The 6,856-nt window shown below is 38.0% G+C and overlaps 1 long non-coding RNA gene across 1 annotated transcript; it reads right to left on the bottom strand.

Annotated features, from left to right (window-relative positions):
• Positions 1 to 333: 333 nt before the first annotated feature.
• On the bottom strand, positions 334 to 6,517 carry LOC127518261 (uncharacterized). Its single transcript, XR_007931513.1, has 2 exons — positions 6,387 to 6,517; positions 334 to 1,126 (listed from the first exon to the last, which is right to left on the bottom strand). It is a non-coding gene; the product is annotated as an uncharacterized LOC127518261 (long non-coding RNA).
• Positions 6,518 to 6,856: the final 339 nt, after the last annotated feature.

Consider the following 6,856-nt stretch of genomic DNA (forward strand, 5'->3'; position numbering starts at 1 on the left):
CTGATTACAGGATTAGTGTCATGGAGAGTAAGGCGGTCGGCGTTAGTGACCGAAGTCGGATCCACTTTTTCCCCGAACTCATTCTTTTCCCTTTTCCCAAAGTATATCAGCTCAGAGAGGAATTTATCTTAAATAAATTTTTTAAGAAAAATTTTCGAAGAAAATATTCAAAAAGTGGGAATGAAATGCTTAACAGGAATTTAATTGTGGGAATAAAGTGTTTATCAAGTAGGGTTAGGGGTAGGTGTATGGGAAGGGCCTTAGGAACAAGGACAAGCAATGTCCCAATTTAAGGCAGCATCAATTTATGATTTTAATAAATATAATCATATACACTGAATATGTAATTTTTATTGCATACTGTTTTATAATATACTACAATACAATGACAGCATCCCCCCTCTCCCAGTAGGTCCAGGAATCTCCCGCATATTACTAGCAGCTCACTGACGCCCGCAAATTATATACATTATACCAGAAATAAAGAGAGCGAGAGAGTAAGCCTGTTTCCACCTGGTATTAAAAGATGCATTTTCCAATCACAAGTGGTCAGCCAAGACGCATTACCCTTAGTGTAAATAGCATCTATCACTATTTGCACATAGCTGCTGTCTAATTAAAAAGATGGCTTGTTTACGCCTGAAACTTGGTATAATTATGTAAATACTTTCAGTCAGCCTGACTATAATATGCAATAAAGAGGCTACACTTTTAAGCACAATGCTTAAAACAAGACAAAATTCACCAAAAACAATAAAATCAAGAGTGAGATAATCACTGAAAACCAGTCTTATTATGTTTATATATTTTTTCTGGGAAACAAGACATTTTGGGATAAAAAGTAGTGCAACTATTGTTGCTCCTCAGTGGTTTCCTCCTCTGTGTAGTGGATGTAGATCATTAAAATAGGGCACCAGTGGGCATTAGAAGCTCATATGAGGTGTGCATTGTGTGTGAGTACTGATGGTAGTGGTGAGGCTTTATCAGAGAAATGAGCAGATGTGAGGGCTGTCTGTGTATTGATCTACTCCTCTAAAAGAGGTTTGTTGTTGGCTCCTGAAATCCTTCTGTAATGAGAGGGGAGCAGGGGAGAAGGAGCATGGAGGGAGACGGGAGGTAGAGAGCACTGCGATAAAAAAAGAAAATAAGACAAAATAATATAATTAGTTATAAAAAATAATAATGCTGAAAAGATTTACTTAATTACTGTTGTTGCTTTCTTTGGTTTACTTAACTATTTAAAATTTCTATCAAATGTAGCTTTCCTATTACAAAAATGAAACCAACAAGCATAGCATGTTGGATTAATGCTTTTTTTGCAAAATAAAAATGCAACCATGGTAACTATTAATTGAAATAATTAACCATGTACTCATTAAAAATAATTATTCAGAAAAAGGTAAAAGTTATTTTCCCAGCATGCACTGGGGCATAAATAATAAATTAAGTTGCATTATTTGACAGGTCTGACACACTGACACATTATTTGTCATTACGTTTAGTAAATTATTTTCTAAAGTCAGTCAGACCCCCAGTGTTCAGGCTGTTTGTGGCATTTTAAGAAAGATGAAGCACATAATACTGAAAATGTTAAAATCATATAAAATAAATGAAACAATTTGAAAAGAACACTTTTTTTTCCTTATTGAACTAAACTCTAAATTTAATCTAACTTGGCATTTGCAACAAATCAAAGCAGACTTTTTAGGATATTTATTTAAAATCACTAAGTGAATAAATTAAGTGTAAAAAAAAAAAAAAAAAAAAATCAATCTTTAGCCTTAATGTCTTTTAAGTTTCCTGAAAACCTTTTTATACAGTGAGGAGGAGAACAAAAGAGAATCAGGGACCAGAGAATCAAGAGTATAAGAACAAATAGCGACAACCAACGAGGGCTCATGATATGCAAGCGTTACATTTACAGTGTCGCTCTGCCTGAAGGCGTAGGCCTCCCTGCTGCCCAGCACAGCTTGTAGATCAATTAAACAGTGCTCTGCTCCCATTCATCACCACACTAGAGTGACAGTACCAAGCTCTTCTATGGGCCTCTCTCTTTCTCTCTGCAGGATTCTCAGGGCAGGGAGCAGCCCCATAGTTCTGCAAACACTGTTTAATCCTGCTTACACATCTGCATGATGCCAGGCCTCCTGCGTACAACTGAATTCACCACAGGGAAAAACATTTGCATCAAATCAAACACACATATGCCCATGCAACCGTTTAGGACTGTAATAACAAGTAACCGGCGATGCTTATATCATGTTTGCTTTGAATTGGTGAAAATATTAGACAAGCATTTTTTTATTATCTTGGCTAAAATATTCCAAATGAATACAGCATGTGTGGGATAGCTGAATGTTTTAGATAGGGTTGGACGATTATGGCCTAAAATTAAACCTTGATTAATTGAACATTTTACCTCAATTACGATTAATGAACGATTATTTTGTTTCGTTTTTTTTTTTTTTTTTTTTTTTGCTCTCATAGTTCACTGACAAGGTTTGTACTGTAAATATGATTGACTATTAAAGATGGGATATTTTTTCCTATTGAAAGAGTGATCCGACATAACAGCTCACTTTCAGCAGTTATTTTATCTATGGTTCATAACATTTCTTACAGATTTCTGCTCGTTGTAAATCAGATAAAGATAAATTAGCACAGTACCAGTACATAATGAGAGTGATTGCGTGTGTGAATTAGTCATACCGTCTCTCTATTAATTGTGAAGCTGTGGGTTGTAAATAGTTCCTTCAAAAATAGAAAAATATATGCTATAATAAGTTTTGAGTTTCTAAGCTACTTTAGTGATAAATCAGAGGACCGCGTTGACAACTAGTTTCTGCATTCCTCTCTGTGCGCGCGATCTTCACGTTTTGCGCAGCTACTGTTTGTATGAGTGTTCGTGCCACAATGCAGCTGCGCGAGCACGGTAGCTCGATATAACAATACACATCCGATCGTCTAAAATCGCTTGAATGTCCAAACTGGTAAACCTTAAAACACAAACAACTGACACAGTTTAGTGAAGACGCAGGGCTTACCGCTCGCGCGCCGTCTCCGTGTGTTGACTCGGCGTTCACCTGCTTGTTGACTTGACAGGGCGGAGTCACGTGGCTACACACGCGGTAGTATGTTTTTAAGGGGGAAGTATTAACAGGATTAAAAAACCTAAATAGAGTACCTCAGGGATGACGTGTTTTTGTAGGCCAACCCGGAAGTTAGCGGCGCACGGGTTCCCTCGATCGAAAGCCAATGCATTTTTCCCATAGACTTTTGGAAAATCGCAAAAAATAAGCCCTGTGTTTAACAAAGGGTTATGACACTTACTCGTTTTGTCTATCAAGATAATCTTTACAAGTTAACACAACATTTATACATTTTGAAGCCTAAATAAAGTCGTCAGATATAAAAAGCTAACAGTAGGATATAAATGGACTACAGCACACCATGGCCGCAGATCAACGTCACCACCACCAAGCTTCCTCAAACTTTATTTAGAAAACAACTTTATTTAAAAATATGTTCGCTGATTATGATCTGCGCTGTGTATGAATACTTATCCACTTTTTCATGAGAAATGCTGTCCAAATGTCCTGTTTGTCATGTTGGCGTCTAAAGTCCCCGCCAAAGGAAGTAGTCCCTTTTAGCAGTTTGTTAGCAACCGCCGTTTTTAAGACACAATAAAGGTTTAAAAAATCAAAAGCGGGTTATAACTGGTGTGTTTTAATGACATAGATCAAAACATGAAAATATTTAGAGGCTTTGTATACCACAGACCTTATTTCAGGCGATTTACCAAAAAACCCGTTAAAAAAAACCATTGACTTCGGGTGATGGAACAGGAAGTCCTAAAATGCTAACTCGCTTCTGGGTTTTGCCTATAAAAACGTCATCACTGAGGTACTCTAAAACCGACATGGGAAAATTACATCGGTTAGAGGTTCTGAATTTCGGTTTCGATTACTTTTCGATTAATCGTCCAGCCCTAGTTTTAGACCAGTGCTTCCCAAATTTTTTATCTTATGTACTCCCACAGCCCTATAAGTAAGGCACAAGAATCACATAAGCATAATGAATGAATTAATATAAAGGTGTTTAAATATAAAATGTTGAAAAATTAAGTCGTAATTTCTGTTTAGCAAAATCAAAATCTTACCAAGTACCCCGTGGGATACTCATACCACTGGTTGGGAACGACCATGTTAGACTAATGTTTACTGATTATATTCACATGAGGATGCTTCATTCTGACTTAAGTGATTCACACAGTTTCAGGCGTTTAGATTGAACTAAGACAGAAAGCCTGTTTTACAAGTCTGTGAATAGATTTAGGTGTTCAGAAACAGCTGACCTGACAGGAAAAGATGAAATATTGTGCTCTCAGCTTTGTTTGAGCCAGATACTCCTGGGAGGAGAGATCTCCATCCAACTTGCTTCCAATTACATCTTCATGCTCGTGGCAGTGAAAGAACGAAAGCTCTTAAGTAAACAGTGTGGAAAAAAGGAAGATTAGACTAATTCTTACTTGATATACCAGATATGTTTGAAATGGGCACGAGGTAAGGGGCAAAAGGCAAGTGCTTGACATCCTGGGCAAATGTCACTGTGTTTTTAACCCGGAGTGGAAAGAGAGAGAGAGACCAGCGAGAGACCATCGCCACAGATGGTATCCAGCGGCCTGCAAAATGTCAATGGGTTTTAACCTCGTTTGACAAAAGCAGAGCATATCCTCCCAGAGTATGATCCTTCAGTAAATGTCAGGGAGGCATTTCAGCATCTCTCTTTGTCCCTAGAGACACAGCATACAATACACAGCAACAACACGGGCACGAGCAGCTACCAGCGCCAGCCACTGTAAACAGATTTAGTTGTGTAGTCATAGCCATCGAATTTAAAGGGTAAGGAAGCCCGTAAAATGCATATATAAGGTTTAGCTGCGGGCTTAAAGTCAGAGACGGGGGCATTTTTGCGTAATCTTATTGCATGTGGCATAAATGAGTGTTTGATGGACTGTGATAATGGGGTCTATAAATAACTGCTCCCATCTGTTCATCTATCAGTCTGCCTCATGGCAACACATATTAGACAGCCCTTTGCTCCAAGAATCGAAATGTTGTGCTCCTTAACTTGAGGGAAAAAAATTATATTTATTTCCTTCAGTTCACGATTGTCAGAAGCCCACGCTATCTCTGTCGGATTGCTAAAATACCCGAGAAAATGCAGAAAGACGGGAGGCAATTGGTCAACGGATGTCATGACCTGTGGTAATGGATCAGCATGTCAGACATATCAGACTACCTCTCGCTATCAGCAGATGTAAATGCCTCGGCTGCAAATGTCTTTCTCCTTGTGTAAGGACATCAGTCTGTCTGAGACTGCTGCAGTGGGGCTCTCATATACTTTTAGCATCTTTGGAAAAAAAAAAACTGAGCTGAGGATCTTTTACATTCTCTGTCTAGCCCTTTGTTGGTTATGTTGAAGCCTTGTTGTTTGGGGTGTAATAGCTGAATCTAGGAGGGTATCAGTTAACACACACACACACACAGGGCCAGGGATGTTGCGGCCACTGCTGAGATGGCATTGTATTTCAGAGAACGCTGTAAACAGCACTTTTCAGAACAGCCAAGAACAGCACTCATAAGGGCAACACTGACCTCAGACAATATGGCAAAGCCAGAAGGAAAAACTACTTTACTTATATTTTTTATATATTATATGTTTATGCATTTGGCAGACACAAAGTGACTTGCATTCATTGCAATGAAGGTATGCATTTCATCAGTTCATGCATTCCCTGGGAATCAAACCCATGACCTTGGTGTTGCTAGCATCATGGTGTACTGTTTACTTACACTAGATAGGGAGGAATACACAGCAAATATGCAGTGAAGGAGTAACCTCACAAACCTCTAGTAGCTCAAACAGTCTTGCATGGTGCTATAGCAATGCCAAGGTCATGGCCCAACTGATGCATACCTTCGTGTATACTTTGAATGCAATGTCAGGTGCTTTTGATAACACTGCATAAATGTGTAATGTAGCTAGTAGTCTACAAAGTTCAAAAGTACTTTATCTACGGTATCTATCTAACCTCTGCTAGGCTTTATTCATTTTTGTAACAGAAAGAAAAAAAATGAAAAAAGTGCACAATCCAAAGGAGAGAAAAAAATATAGCTTTTTCAGTTATTACCTGACATTTATCATCAATATTCACCAATAAAATACATGGCTTGCACCAGTATCAAAATTATTTTACTGCTTAAATCTGTAATTTCTATGCTGCTAAAAACACCCAATGCAACTGCAAAATATGGCTATGGCAAAAAAACAATCATTTTTAAAAATCTGAGAGGTAAAGAGATTAAAGAAAATGTAAATGTAACCTGGATGAGTAAAGTGGAAGAGCGATGATTCATGGTTGTGCTGTCAGCACCAGCTCACGCAAGAAAGCCTCCATCATTAAGATCTGCAAAAGCTTTTGAGCAAAATGTGCCCAAACAGGTCACAAAATTCAGAAAATCTGCAGAAAAAAAGAGAGAAAGAAAACAAGTAAACTGCAATTTATTTGAAACTAGTTTTTCCCAAATAGTTATACGAGCATTGAGCGGCAGCAAACTAAACTGGAAAAATAATGATTGTCTTCAAACAGGTTTTCTGCAATCTCCTACCATCTGTCATTGGTCAGTCAAACAGACAGCCTCGTCCCCAAAACCCACATCAGTGGTTGAGCCTGTTCTGATTAATGAGCCTGTTTACACTTATAACCTTGTTTAAGTCCTATAACCTACAAATGGCTTACTTACAATTGTCTCTGCATATTATATTATATTATATTATCAAATTGTGGAACTCG

Source organism: Ctenopharyngodon idella, chromosome 9 (assembly GCF_019924925.1).
Source record: "Ctenopharyngodon idella isolate HZGC_01 chromosome 9, HZGC01, whole genome shotgun sequence".
In the NCBI taxonomy this organism is placed as follows: domain Eukaryota; kingdom Metazoa; phylum Chordata; class Actinopteri; order Cypriniformes; family Xenocyprididae; genus Ctenopharyngodon; species Ctenopharyngodon idella.